The 14,691-nt window shown below is 32.4% G+C and overlaps 1 protein-coding gene across 2 annotated transcripts in view; it reads right to left on the bottom strand.

Moving 5' to 3' along the window:
* The window catches only part of LOC118746280 (trichohyalin-like), a 210,624-nt gene that overhangs the window by 89,555 nt on the left and 106,378 nt on the right, over nucleotides 1-14,691 (bottom strand). For both annotated transcript variants that reach the window (XM_036480120.1, XM_036480121.1), the window contains exon 2: nucleotides 11,299-11,734. The gene's annotated coding sequence lies outside the window, so the exon portion shown is untranslated. The remainder of the gene's footprint in view (nucleotides 1-11,298; nucleotides 11,735-14,691) is intronic.

Here is a 14,691-nt window from a genome sequence, read left to right as displayed (position 1 = left end):
GGCATTGCTGGTAATGCATAGCAGAATGTTTTACAATATTTTATTAATTTCGCTGCTTTGATTTTTTTACGGAGAATGCAAAGCAGAATGCTTCACCATAGTCAGCTGAAAAATAGAAGGAATAGCCAAAAATTCTTTTCTACCGTTACTTTCTGTGGAAAATTCCTTCGCATGAAAATCATGTTTTGTTTTGTTTAATTTACGAGTACTGCGAAGTTGAAGTCAGTCAATGAAGTGAAGTACAGGAGTGAGGAAGTACAATTTTAAGTTTAATTAGATATGAATGTATGTACATACCGATTTTTAAGTAAGATATAAATACCTAAACACATACGTATGTATGTATGTATGTATGTATAAAAACTAATTTATAAAAATTTTAATCTGTATTTTCTGTTTTCAATTTAATATATGTACATAAGTATTCCCTATATTGGATTACCGCCAATGACATGTTCATGTTAAAATAATGTCTTCTTGAAGCGAAAGGGCAAGCCATTCCCATCGCCCAATTCGATTCCATTTTAACTTCTGTGGGAATCGCGTTTTTTGCTGGGTACTTTCAGGGAGCATAGGTCAATTAACGAATAAACAAAGTTACTAAAGCATCAGTTTGACATTTTGGACAAGGCGGAAAGGTATGTACTAGGGTGGCCCAAAAACAGTAAAGTCGGAATTGTAATGCTCTCACCCCCTAGGATTGTTCTATATCGAAAAAAATATGTTTTTTGACGTAGAACAATCCTAGGGGGTGAGAGCATTAAAATCCCAACTTTACTCTTTCTGGACCACCCAAATGTACATACATATATATCTGTGTACTGTCAAACATACATATATATGTATATTTTTTCTGTTCTTCATCAACTACTTATGTATATACTTACTCCCCTGTATGTATGCACTTATGTATATATTTATGCGTAGATAGTTTGTGCATGTGACAGCAGGAATTTTAATGCTCCACTGAAATTGAAAGCAATCTAAAGGAAATTCGCATTTGCTGCTGCAATGCGCAAATACAAGTGAATTAAATTACACACTCAATACACTTGAGTATTACATTGTACATACCCACAGGTTGTATATGAGAGCATGCATTTGTGATAAATATTTGCGTGCCAAAGCATGGAAAATGCAGTAAATAAAAAAAAAATATCAATAAGAATTTTTAAATAAATATAGAACTTAGAAGGAAGTCGTAACAATGGGTAAAAAAAAACTTGACAACTGTTGTTAGTTTTATGCATCCACTCCAATGCACACAAAAACAATGGAAGTTAGTCGGTATTGTACAGTTATTGGTGGCAAGTGTCCATAAACTAGAAAATGCTATCATTTTGTTTTTTCGCTTTACAACGTATAACGGGGATCGGATAGTCTCGGATAGTAATTTCCTTCGTCTTCTAAGCTGGCAAGTGCGTCCAGTGTAGTGTACCTTGACAATTCGTTATTTGTTATTCATTATACATACACAGTCAGCGTAAAAAATTCCATACACTGATCTATTTTATATGATTTATAATGTTTTTCATGATAAATATTTTTCGCTAATTTTTAATAAAACTATAGTTCATTTTTAATATATTAAAGTTTCAACCTTCATACAGATTTCACAAAAAAAATCTCAAATTCTAAAAACTTCATAAAAATTTCCAATTTTTTAATTAAAATTTTTCGATAGTGTTTTACTGGCACTCTTTCGCATTTTTTCCATATAAAAAAAATATCGGGCACGTGGTATAAAATTGAATTGGCTACAAAACTGCATACCAAGAATTGTTCTAAAGTCTGATCGTAGTTTCGATGAAAATTTTTTAAAATTTGGAAATTTTTTTGTGAATTCTGTACAAACCTTGAAACTGTAATACATATGCTTTTAGTTTAATAAAGAGCTGTAGTTTTATTAAAAGCTGCTGAAGAATATTTATGAAAAGTATTGTGAATATTGTAAAATAAATCAGTGAGTCGAATTTTTTGACGCTAAACGTAGTGTCGGAAAAATAAATAGCATTGCGACATTTTAAGAAGTTTTTTCTTTAAAATAAACATATGTATGTATACTTAAATCATAATTTCAAACTTTGTGCAAAAATGAAAAAAATTGTATCTAAATTGGAAACTTTTTAATTAGAATTTAGAGAAACAAATTTTGGGGTGCAGTTTTATAGCACATTCGATTTTTTTTATAATAAAATGAAAGTGTGTATGGAAAGAAATGCGTAACATCGCAGCAAAAAAAAAAGAAAAAAAAAATATTTGCGTAATTGTTTCCAAAAATTCCAATTAAAATATTTGCAATGTAGATGCAATTTTGAATAATTTTTCTCTTGTAGTTTGGACTTGTGAATTGTGCCATTTAATTTTCAGGTAACAATATTTTTTGACTGTTACTCCTTGGAAGTGGCGGCACTGATGTGTGCGGATAGAGTTTTACAGTCTTTTAGGTCGACATTTTAGACTCCATGGTTAGCTAAATTTGTTTTGTGAAAGTTTCTAGAAAAAAAGAAAGAATGTTCTTATTCAGCTAAAATAGTTGTAAAGTATTTCGGGGGTATATTATGTGTCCCATAAACATTTTTGTGCAAGATAAATCACGCATGCTTTTAAACATAAATAATTACGTGCACCCCTGCTTGTTTAAATGTTTCCGTAAAAATTATAATAAACATTCACTGGCATGAATAATATTTCGTACATAAACAAACGTGTTTCCGCCATACGAAACACATGAAAATATTTTTATTTAGATTTTAGCAAAAAAATTAAAGGAAAGTGCAAATACATGACTAAATAAGCAATTTACTTGAATATCCAAAAAAAAAAAACACAAATACACTGTTGGAGAAGTGCATACAAATGTGACGGAAAGATGCAGCACATAAAAGAGGATGCATGTTGCACAAAAAAAAAAAAAATTACAAAAACAATAATAACCAAATCGCATGCATATAAACAACAGCGCTGCAGCAGAATTGGGTTGCGATAAATATTCAAAAATGTATCAGAGTGCACACAGTGGCGTATACGTAACGTGGCACAGTCCAGCAACGAAGTCGTAAATTGTATTTAGAATTTGTGGCACGCATTTGGAGCAGCAACTACATACATACATAGAAGAAACTGAATAAATTCAAATAAAACAAAAACCAATGAAATGGCAAAGCGTAGAAATAATTGCAAAAATTATGACACCAATAATTTAAGTAAACAACTTTTTCAGGGAATAACTACAATTGAACAGAATACGAGTATGTACAACTGGTTGACATCAGACAAAATGGAGATGGGAAGATCTGAAGCGCACCAGGCTAATAAAAATTTAAAGGCGTGCCTTTAAGCGAATGTTTTTTTATTCATAATTTGCGGTTGTATGCTTTTTGCGGTTTGTGTGTGAGCGTCGCTGTGTAGAAAGCCAAGCTATTTTATTTTCCATTCGTCTGTCAACCATTCGGTTTGATGTTTATAATTTGTCCAAAACTAGGCAATAAAAATCAAAATATTTTATGTTCAACAGAAATGACATTTAGAATGACATAAAGGTTCTTTTATGGCAAACGATTTTAAATTCAACAAATACGACTTTTAGTTGTTTGTTAGCCACACAAATGGCATAAATATGTTATTAACTGTAAACACAAGGTAGCGGTAGGAAATATGTATTTCTCCTAAAAAGGTAGGCGGGCCATATATTTTCAATAAAAAGAGCATGTCTTTAGCCATGTGCTAATGTTGATATTATTGGAAATATATATGTACATAGAAATATGCAAATGAGTATGCGTGCGGTGAATTGATGCACCGTGCTTGAGATCAAGAGCAGGGTTGCCGTTGAAGAAAAAAATAAAAATTACCAGCCACTTGAAAAAATTCTACCAAATCTTGAAAAAATTTAGCAGTAATTTTTTTTTTTTCAGTTATTTCAATAAAAGCTATATATTTGTTTTATTTCAGATCACATTAATGACATCTTCTAAAATCCCTTCAACCAAAGGCGAAAATTGGGAGACTAAAGAAAAAAACGAAACTTCATCGTTTGAATGAACTTCAACTTGAGTTACTGTAGACGAGTACGAGACTGCAACAATCTTTCACGTGGTAACTGTTTTTAATATGTATTCACAATGTTTTACAAGTTAATTTTTAGTTTGTTATTTTTTTTGTTTATTACACTGTGTTACACTAAGCCAAAAGCACAATGGTTTTTTCAACCAAGTTATTGTTCGATTTTTTTTCGTGGCATATATTTATAACGATTGTAAGAAATGCGACTCAAGTTGAACATTTGAAAACAACTTTGCATGTCTGGCTGTAGCTAAACGTGCAGAGATGCTTGCAGTTGTTTGTTGGCTTCCAGCAGGTTAGGTTCGAATTCCGTCAGAGACAACATGTAATTTTTTTTTCTGAATTTTGAAAAAGCATCAGTGAAGTGAAGAACACGATCAAACAACGAAGAAAATTTGTTCAAGTTCAACATTTGAGGGCTAATTTACAGATCGGCTATAGCGCAGAGATACTTGTTATTATTTGTTAACGTTCACAAGGTCCGGATTCAGATGCCGTCTAAGACAGTGTGTTAAAAGATAAAACAAACTTTTATTTTGTACCTACGAAATATGAAAAAGCGTCGGCAACCAAAATTTTTTAAAATGTAAACAAAAGTGTGGTTAATATTACCAAATCATTGTCAATTTCAAACAAAAATTACTTTGGTTCCTTTTCAAGTTTCAGTTTGGTAATATAAACCAAGCAACTTTAAGTTGATTTTTTTCTCAGTGTAATTTTTTTTTTTTAATTTTCAAAGACAGGACCGGAGAATATAGTTTCACTCTCTTTCAGGCATCGGGAATCGAACTGCATCATCAGCTTCTCATTTTTTCCGCACGCTTTCATACTAATTTTTTGTTTTTTTGTAAATATTTCCTCCGAGAGAAATTTTTTCAGGTGTTATGCCGTATTGTGTGGTTTCTAACCTTTATCTGATTGGTTCCTTTGGCAAAATGTCTCAGACCTAAACTTTTTTAAACATACCAAATCCTTAAAAATAAGTTTTGGGCACTTTTAGGTGCTTTATTAGGAGCTGTTCAAAAACCAGCCAGAGATGACGTTAATGTTTGCTGGTTAATTACTTTTAGATTACGAACAAAATAAACTTTAAAACGTGAATAAATATAAGTGAATCATCTCTCGCTGAAGGCCACGATTACTCTGAAATATTTATGGACTTGTGAGTTTATGAAGCTATGAAGAAAAAGGCTTTCCAAATGTGTGCATATACATATACATACATATTTACATAGTTATGTGCATAATTAACCCGAACTAATAACCCATTTGCGAGAATCAGAAACAAGAAAAAAGTACGACGAGCCTTTCAGTTTTGAAAGGAGCGGTTAATGTTTATAGTAATATTTTAATTATTTTGAACAAATCCAACTCATATTGAGGGTAAAATTCATTATGGTAAATTTTGTGACGAGATTAATATTATTATTCACCATTAAGGACCATTTTATCGAATTTCTTTTAACATTTATCTGCCCTCAAAACATAAATTTTTTTCTGAAAAAAACGTATTTTAAAAAGTTGCCGAATATTTCGCTGAAAATCCATTTTTTTATGAAAATATTTCTATGATTTGCTTTGGAATTTTTCGTGCATTTTTCCAAACAAAAGAATAAGGTAACTGAATTTTTACGGTTAGGAAAACATCAACTTTTTCTCTTCATATATCATTAATTCGTATCTCCACCCACTACAGGGCGTCAAAAATTTACGATCCAGGCTATCGTAAACTACTTTGATACGTACAGTTTAAGCCGGTTATTCGGGCTTGCGAAATTAAAGTCCAGAGTGTCGAATTTGATTTTGAAATAACGGAATTCGATAGCGAGTGAGCTTCGTCAATTTAAATTGTGTTGAGGAGAAAACAGTAGTCAGTTTATTCGACTCGATTCAAAACGAGTAATCATTCATTCACGAATGCCGGCGATACGGGCCCAGCTATTTGTCATATGTCAATGTCATCTAAGCTGGTATTTGTTTAGCTAAAGGTTTGCCATATCACAATATGGAACGGCATCATTAACGGTGCATATTTCTTCGAGAACGACGGAGGAGCTGCCGATTCTTGACGCCATGCCTTATCATCGGTTATTTGTTTTTTTGCCCTGAAATTGTTTATTTTAATCTGGACGACAAGGATAAGGTTCCAATAAGAGAAATTCCCGGAATACATAATTTTGAGATTTCTGCGACTTAAAGCCTTGGTATTTTTTTGTGGAGCTATTCGAAAGAAAGTCTTTTTGCGAACAATCGCAAAACTTTGGAGTGATTCAAGGTCAAAATACGCCAAGTTATGGCTGACTTTGTTCCCGTTTTTTTTTTACATCGAAAATGGTCGCAAAAGGATTAGGTCCAGACATAGTCCAAGTTTTATTATGAAGTTAACACTTCCACCTTCTTATACTAGAATTTCATGGACTATAAAATTGAATATAAGAAAAAAAATCGAAGTTTGGCTGAAAATTTGGCGAATTTGTCTAAATTTGAGACAAAGTTTGTCGCTGTGCTATACAACTGCATACGAAAAAATTTTCTAAAAATTCTGACAAAAAAATTCGAAATTTGGCTAAAAACTTTGTGAATTTTTCTAAATTTTTTACAAAGTTTTAAACTTATGTTTAAATGGTTTATATTATAGAATGAACTAAATTTTTCTGAGAAATTAATTAAAGTTCAATAGAAAAATAAAATAAATTCCAAACTCGTCAGCACGTGGCGGCTCTATTTAATCAAACATTACTGTATATGTAGACGCCTACCCTTACGCAAATTATTTCCGGAGCAGAAACCACCCGCCGCTTGTGTGGGTCAGCACTTTTTTGCCATTTCGAACTTTTCACAACCTTTCCCAATAAATATTCTGCTATAAACATTTTGTTGTTTACATTCTCTGCAATACTTTTTTATTGCATTTTTATTTGCTACTTCCTTTTTGCACGAAAATATTATTTCCTTAGCTGCGATGTATCCCAAAGCCAAAACAATTGTCCAACAATCAACTTTGGAGCTTTGGCAGCAATGCGCCCAAATACTTTGTATGTCGTTCATGTTTAACAAGGAATTTATGCACCGCTGGGAGGTATTGCACATGCAAAGTGTGTTTATAACTTTCGTTGTTGTAGGCAATCGCCCGTGTACGCCTGCTCTATTGCCACTTGGCCGTACTAGTTGGTAGTCCTTTTTATATACATGTCTGTATATATGTACATATGATTGTACATGAAAAAGTGTATGGGGAAAGAAAAAGCACGTAATGTACACATTTTTATTGCTTGTATGTATTATTTACATATATCCGGCGTCGAAAGCGGCTACGAATTTAGTACAAAATGCAGAGCCTAGTAGGAAAGAATTGTTGCGGGTGAAAGTCTCATTACAAAAGTGTAATCAAGTGATCTCTCGAAGGAGAGGGTAAACAGTTAAGTTCTCTATTTTCTGCACAACTGTCGGCGGCCTTAATACACTTAATATTAGCGTGCTTGCACTATGTTCTAGGGGATAACACGCAAATCGACGTGTAACTATTTTTGTATGTACAGAGATGTGTATGCTTCCACCTCAAGGCATAAATGAAAGCTTCACTATATAAATACGTAATACTTATATGTATGTATGCTTAAAGCGTGTGCTATTGCACCGTTTATTTGCCGTGCGTAGGCTCATAAATAGTGAATTGCGAATGTATGTAACATCGCCTTTTGCAAAATGGGTTAAAATTACCATTTCGTGATATTACTCATACGCCGTGTGTAATATGATAAGTAGGCGCTTAACGCACATCTCTTTGTGCAAGTACTATGTGTAGTATGTACATATATACGATGCACGTGCATGTTACAAATGCATACACCGCCTGGCATCAGTTCAATGATATAGCATATTAAAGTGCTACACTTCTGAACTTTTTGCGCGGGAATAAGTGAAACTGCTTTCAATAGTAGAATTACAAGTATCTAGGCACATACTACTTACTTACTGTACATGCGAATGTACATATGAACTTAAATATGTATGTACATAGGTATGTAAATATTTCAATAAGACTGTGCTCTGTGTACATTTTAGTAAGTTGAGATTAACATAACGGATGTTCAGCCAAAATGCAGTGTTACTGCGGTGTAAGTACATATAAGCGAAGGTATATTAAACGACCCACAAAATGTTTTATTATACATGGGGATGATACATAAATGATGCGTCTAAAAGGTCTAGAATAGTAAATTGAAATAAAAGTTGCAAGTGTCGGAAAAGGGTGTTTGAGCGTGCTGACGTTTCAAATTGAAATAAATATTTAGCACAAGCCTTAGGGGATTTAGAATTTATTTTTAATCGCTTGATTTGGGGAAGTGCCCACCATGGTAGCTCGTGAGATGAATACTTAATCCTTGAGCACTGGGTTTTTACGACTTTTTCGTATATTTAACACCATTTTCTGAGACCTTCCTCAATCGAATAGAATAATAATTGCTGCCAGAGCCAACTTTGAAAGGATTCAAGTTTATTGTCTAAATAAAGATTTTATGAAAATCCGAGGAGAATCAGATTCTTAGAATTTCTTTCTCAGATTTTTGTAATATGTTAAAGGCTGGCATAAAACGTTTTACTGTAGTATTTTCCGCAATTGGAATGTTTCAACTTATTTTGAAATCGGCCAATCTATCGTTCTGTATTTAAGAATAAACTTCATTTCGCTTTCATTCCTGTTGGCGAGTTAATTAAAGCCAATTCCCGTTGTGCATGCGCTGAGAAGAAGACACAACTGCAACATTCAGGCGATGAATTGTGCCTAACATTATAGAGCAATTTGTTCGGCTATACCTGTGACAACCCACGTAAAAGCACAACTTTACCTAAAAATGGTAGAACAGCTAATATTTTTTTGTTTGATGGCAACAAACTGTAAGCCAAGATGTTGAGTGTCTATACTGTATTTAATAATTTAATTTTTAGAAACTTATATTTATATTTTTAACTCAATTATTTTTATTTTTTATTTAAGTTTATTCTAGTTTTAAGATTTTATTATTTTAACAAAAAAACTATTTTTTTTAATTCATTTAAGTTTACGAGCTTTTTTCTTGTTGTTATATGTATTTTTTAAATTTAATTTTCTTTTATTTTTATAATATTATATTATTTTAAAACGAAAAATATATATATATTTTTTTTTATTTAATATTCTTTAAATTTTTAGAGTTTATTGTGTTAAGAAGAAAAACAATTCGGCACAACGCGGAAACCGGTTTGTCTGCAAACCAAACTTGACAAGGGATAACGGAAATTCATTCCAAAACAAAACAAAAAAAATTCTTTTTATTTAATTTCTTAACTGAATAGTTTTTTTAATTGCTTTTTTTATAATTTTTAGATTTTATTATTTAAAAAAAAGAAAAATATATATTTTGATATTCATTTAATTTTAGGAGCTTATTTTTTTGATGTTGTAATTTTTTTTTTAATCAAATTCTCTTCTCATCCTCAGATCATATTAATTTAAAAAGAAAAATATATATTTTTAGGAACTTATTTAATTAGTTATAATTTTTTATTTTTTGCTTTTTTTTGGCCTAATAAAAAATCATACTAAACAATTTTTATTGAGTCTGAGATCGATTTTTAAGAAAAATTATTGTGGAATAAAAAACAATAGTTTATAATTATTATATATATAATATCACCACATCTCCTCATCAGATTTATTCTTTTTATTTTAATTTATTGTTTAAAATAGAAACAGATTTTTTTATTTTCGTAAATTTTTTTAACATTTTTTTAATTATTATGCTTATTTTTATTTTTATTTTTATTTTTCTTTTTATTTTTATTTTTTTTTCTTTTAGCATACATATTTTTTGGTAATGCCATTAAATTTTTAGAAAACTTATTGCTAAAAGACAAACCTAAAAACGCCTACACATCCTCGTTAGCAAATCCTTCAATTATCCTTTCGATATACAGAAAAGTACTTCAAAGACATTTGCCAGAATGGCCCTGTTAGTATAAATAAAATTTAACCAAACCGAAACGCGGTTTAGAGATACTCATGAACCGGTATTTTTTTTTCCAGTAGTTAGAACCACTGAACTGAACTGTATCGATTTTTTGGGCGATTTCCAGCCCGGGTATAAACACTTTACACGTCTAGCCAAAAATTAATACTTAAACAAGTTTACAGAAATTAAAAAATGTTCCGACCCGTGAAATTTTAGCAAAATTTCTTAGGTAAAATTTTCCGCTGAATTCGAGTATGTAATGAAATTATAAAAAAGTAGAAGAGTTTTTAAAATATAGCCAAATTTCGGTTTTTGAGATCTGAAAAAGTGTACTCTTTTTTTAACAGTTTTATTTTAAATGTAGTTGGCCAATCTCAAATTTCAACATACATATTTACGTATGTACATTGGTGAAGCTTATTAAATTTTCTATCACGTATGTACATATTTATACAATATTTATTTTCCAACCGGTTAAGTAGTTCAGGAGATATAATTTAATTTTTCGACTATTTTACGATCAACCATTTAAGCATAAGAGGTGAAAATTACTTATGCCACTTTTAAAATAAACTGCTCATATGTATGTATATAAGTTCATTGTTGGTAGGCGAAACGTTCGTTGTCAGCGGTGACCTCAAATTCCAGTTTCTATCAACTTTCATAATGTCCGAGTGTTGGCTGTCTTATCTTTGCAAAAATACTGACATAATTGAATTTATTTTTGATGAATCTAAAAATCCCACGCTTAGCTGAACACTACCGGCTGTATTGCAACTAAGGGCAAATAAAGTTTTTCTCTTAGTTGAGGATACTTAATTAAATCATTATACCTTATTTCCGTCGACATCCCCCTTTTCAAACGTTTATTTATTTCTAAGCTGACATAGTTTTACCGACAGATATTTATTTCATCATTATTCTGTATTCTTTCTGTCTTCATTTGTAATTTTCTTGCATATCAACCCTTTTTTAATTTCCCCTTTCAAATATTCCCCATTAAGGTGAATATTTTTGCTACGGTTCATAACCAGCAATTTCCCACGTAATTTGTCCTCTCTGTGCGGCGACTTAGTGACTTTGTTATAAGCTTTATGATTTTAAATATTTTCAAGCCCAGCGGGAATAATTACGCTGTCTAACCGCTAACCCAATAACGCGCACCTCTCTACAATTACACACTTTCTTCTTTTTGCTAAATGACTGGGCAGCATTGCCGGCTGTGTGACAGCCAACTTACCTGGTTCTATGTCATTCCCCAGTTGACTTATATAGTCAATGAATGCCGCTTTTCCGTGGGGCGCCTATTCACCTTCGGAGCCAACGTTTATAGAATCCTGTTGCCTTGGTTGATTTTGTTGGTGGCTTTACGCTTCTCCTTGTTTTTATGCGTGCGACTTCTATTTAACCGAGCAGTGTGTCAGAATTATGCAAATAATTTTAACGAATTTGCCACAAATGTTGTCTTTTGCCTTTTTCAAACTTCCCTTTGTAACCCTTGGCAAATGTGTCTACCGACTAAAGTGTCAATATATCTGCGGTTGTGTATTTGTAAATGTATGTATGTACATATTTGTGCAACTGTAGATTTGAAACTTGGGTTGCGGCGTATTTTACACTTCCGTGTCTCTTTTTATGCTCGGCAGTTTTACTCAGTTCGAAATTGAATTAATAATCTGAAATGATGAGAACCTGAGATAAGTAAATGGAAATTTAATCTAAGCGCTGAAATTGAAATTGACATTTGAGTAAGGTGGCGGCGGAATGCACATGAAGAGGGTGCAGTTTAAGTAAATTTGAAATTGAATAACATTAATGTCTGTTGTAGGACATTATTTTCAGACGTAGATCGTTTCATCTCAACAACCAAAAGTTTAGAGTTTATTTAATTAGTTATTTTCAGACGTTCTCTATTAATAGGTTAGAGACTTGAAACAGAAAACAAACTACGTGCCAGAGCTGCTCGGTTAGTCCGAATTTTCTTTTGATTAGACTAATTTCAAAATCGGCGGCTATGTTAGGATAGGTTGGGGATACACTTAGGTATTATTCACTTTTTGTCATGTGTAATACTATGATCTAATCACGAAGTTGCGATTGCGGCTAATATCGCTTCTAAATTGCGAGCCAAGATACATACTTACATCGGTTTTAGCCTCGCGAAAGCCATACAGACTAGTAGAAAGTGATTCGCTCTCATCATTCTTCAGGCAATTGCAGCAGTAAGGACGAGATTAGATTTTTAGCCTTGCCGTGTGAATGCCGATCGGATTGTGACCTGTTAGAAGCCATACCTAAAGCAATAGCTGTGGATTTAGGAGCATAATAATCTCCTTTGACCGCCCAGTCTACGCTCTTAGTTTACACCCAGCTTTCGCTGAGCTGAAATGGGGCACATCTATCCAAGATTGAACTACAGTTTGCCAGGGCAGCTTCCACTCGCTCCCTGCCCAGTGATATCAATAATGTACCCTTTTTCGTCAATTCGTCAGCTCCGCAATGCCACTATGGCCTGGTACCCATATAACTAAGTACATAAGAATACTTGGAAAATAGCCCGAAGCAAAGGAGATGAAGGTCCGACACTCTCCGAACTATATTTAGAGCACCATTAAGGAACTCAAGACCCTAAATGCCACTTGACGATTATAATAGTTGCCCAAAAGCATCACTAGTACATATAAGTGAGGATAGAGCGAGAGACACTTTATGGGCTTATCTATGATTTCATAGAGTTACGGAATTATTTAGGTTGAGAGACCATATTCCTTACCAAGATCAGACCCAAGAAGAGTTGCGTTGAGGACCTTGTACTTCCTAGAGAAGAGAATAAGATCAATTGGGCGACTTATTTTGCTCTCAGTCCGTCATTCTGGCATACGGGCGGCGATATAATAAAATTGTAACAGGCCGATATCCGTACATTAAAGAAAAATTAATATGGGTGTCCTTATTAGAGCAACAGAAGCCAAATCAACAATTTCTATAATTTTTCTCTGTCTGTCTGTCCGTCTGCCTGTCTGTGTTCTTGTAGCACATCACACGAAAACTGATGCATGGAATCGAATGCAGTTTTCACCGATGCATTGCTGAAGGTCTAGCTAAAGATATAGGGAAAAATAATTAGAGAGTTGCCAGCTGTTTGAAAATTCCAGTTTAAGTAAATTGATAAGATAAAGTACACTAGTGAACCCGCATAGCGTCAAAACGGCAACATTTAACTAAATTTTTTAAACAGGTGAAACCCTATTCAAAAACCTCTAAAAATATTCCTAATGATTAATCTAAACTATTTCTCAGTGATGAAAGGTCTCGCATGGTGTCGGTTTTCATTTCATCAAATTTCAAGTCTCCCTGTAACTTCAAAAAATAAAACCTGTGCACATCTATGTAGAATTAATTTGACTTATCATTTTGGAAATTCGAAATAACGGTGCAGATGTGATGACCTTCAAAAAAATAAAATAAAAAACAGATGGCAACTCTAATTAAAAATATTATCAGCCTATATTTTTCTTAAAACTCTTTCGTTTGACACTAATATTTCGATATTTCATATATGTATCTTTCGTATAAGTAAAACAAATTCGACTTTTCAAACAGGTGGTAACGCCTTTAAAAGTATTTTCAAACTAAAATCTTTCGCCTTGCATTGTTATACATATTTCAATTAACTGATGAATTAAGTTGAATTTAATTTTTTTAAGCACATGGCAACTCTCCTAAATACAGTTTAGAAATAAATTATTTTCAATCCCATTTCGATTGATATCCATCTCTTGACAATCCATTTAACTTATGAAATAATTTGAGCTTAATTTTTTCACCAAAAAAAAAAACATATCTTCAATTTAAAGATTTCTTAACGCTCCGTCTTTTGAGAACCATATTTTAAAATTTCATGCAACTTATGTATAATTAAACGAAATACCACTTTCAAAACAGGCGGCAACCCTATTACATATTATTTTCGAACTAAAATTTCCTTAAATATTTTTCGTCTGACATTGTTATAAATATTTCAAGTAACTGATGAATTTTTGTGAATTTATTTTTTAAACGTGTGGCGACCCTCCTAAATATAGTTCTTAAATAAAATAAATTTAACCCATTTCCATTGATAACCATCGGTTAGCAATTCATTTAACTTATTAAATAATTTTAGTTTCGCCGTTTAAACTGGGGCAACCCTCAAACACATCAAAAATGTTTTAAATTTCCAAACTAAGTTGAGGTAATCACAAAGGTATCGTAAGTGTCGTATTGCTGTATGTCGTAAACTTTAAACGCCTAAAAAATATATTAAGGGGGTTCGCAAAATATCAACAAAGTCATATTTTGAATTTTCGTAGTGTTAAAAACAGTTGGTTGTGGTTTCAAGTTCTCTAAACAGTTATTTATGCTTTTAAAGTTTACGACATACAACAATACGACACTTACTACACCGTTGTGAATCCCTCAATAATTTCTTGAAGCTCTTTCATTTGACATCCATCGTTAATATTTCATATAACTTGGATATAAGATAGTTCAATTAGACTTCTCAAATAGGTGGCAACCCTATTCAAAATATTTCCAAACTACTATTTTCTTAAACCTCTTTTGTATGACACCCATATAGCGATACCTTATT

The sequence above is a fragment of the Rhagoletis pomonella genome, unplaced genomic scaffold, assembly GCF_013731165.1.
Source record: "Rhagoletis pomonella isolate Grant_MI unplaced genomic scaffold, Rhpom_1.0 Rhpom_scaffold_00010, whole genome shotgun sequence".
NCBI lineage: Eukaryota > Metazoa > Arthropoda > Insecta > Diptera > Tephritidae > Rhagoletis > Rhagoletis pomonella.
The sequence above is the reverse complement of the archived record's forward strand: the minus strand, read 5'-3'. Positions and strand labels throughout refer to the sequence as shown.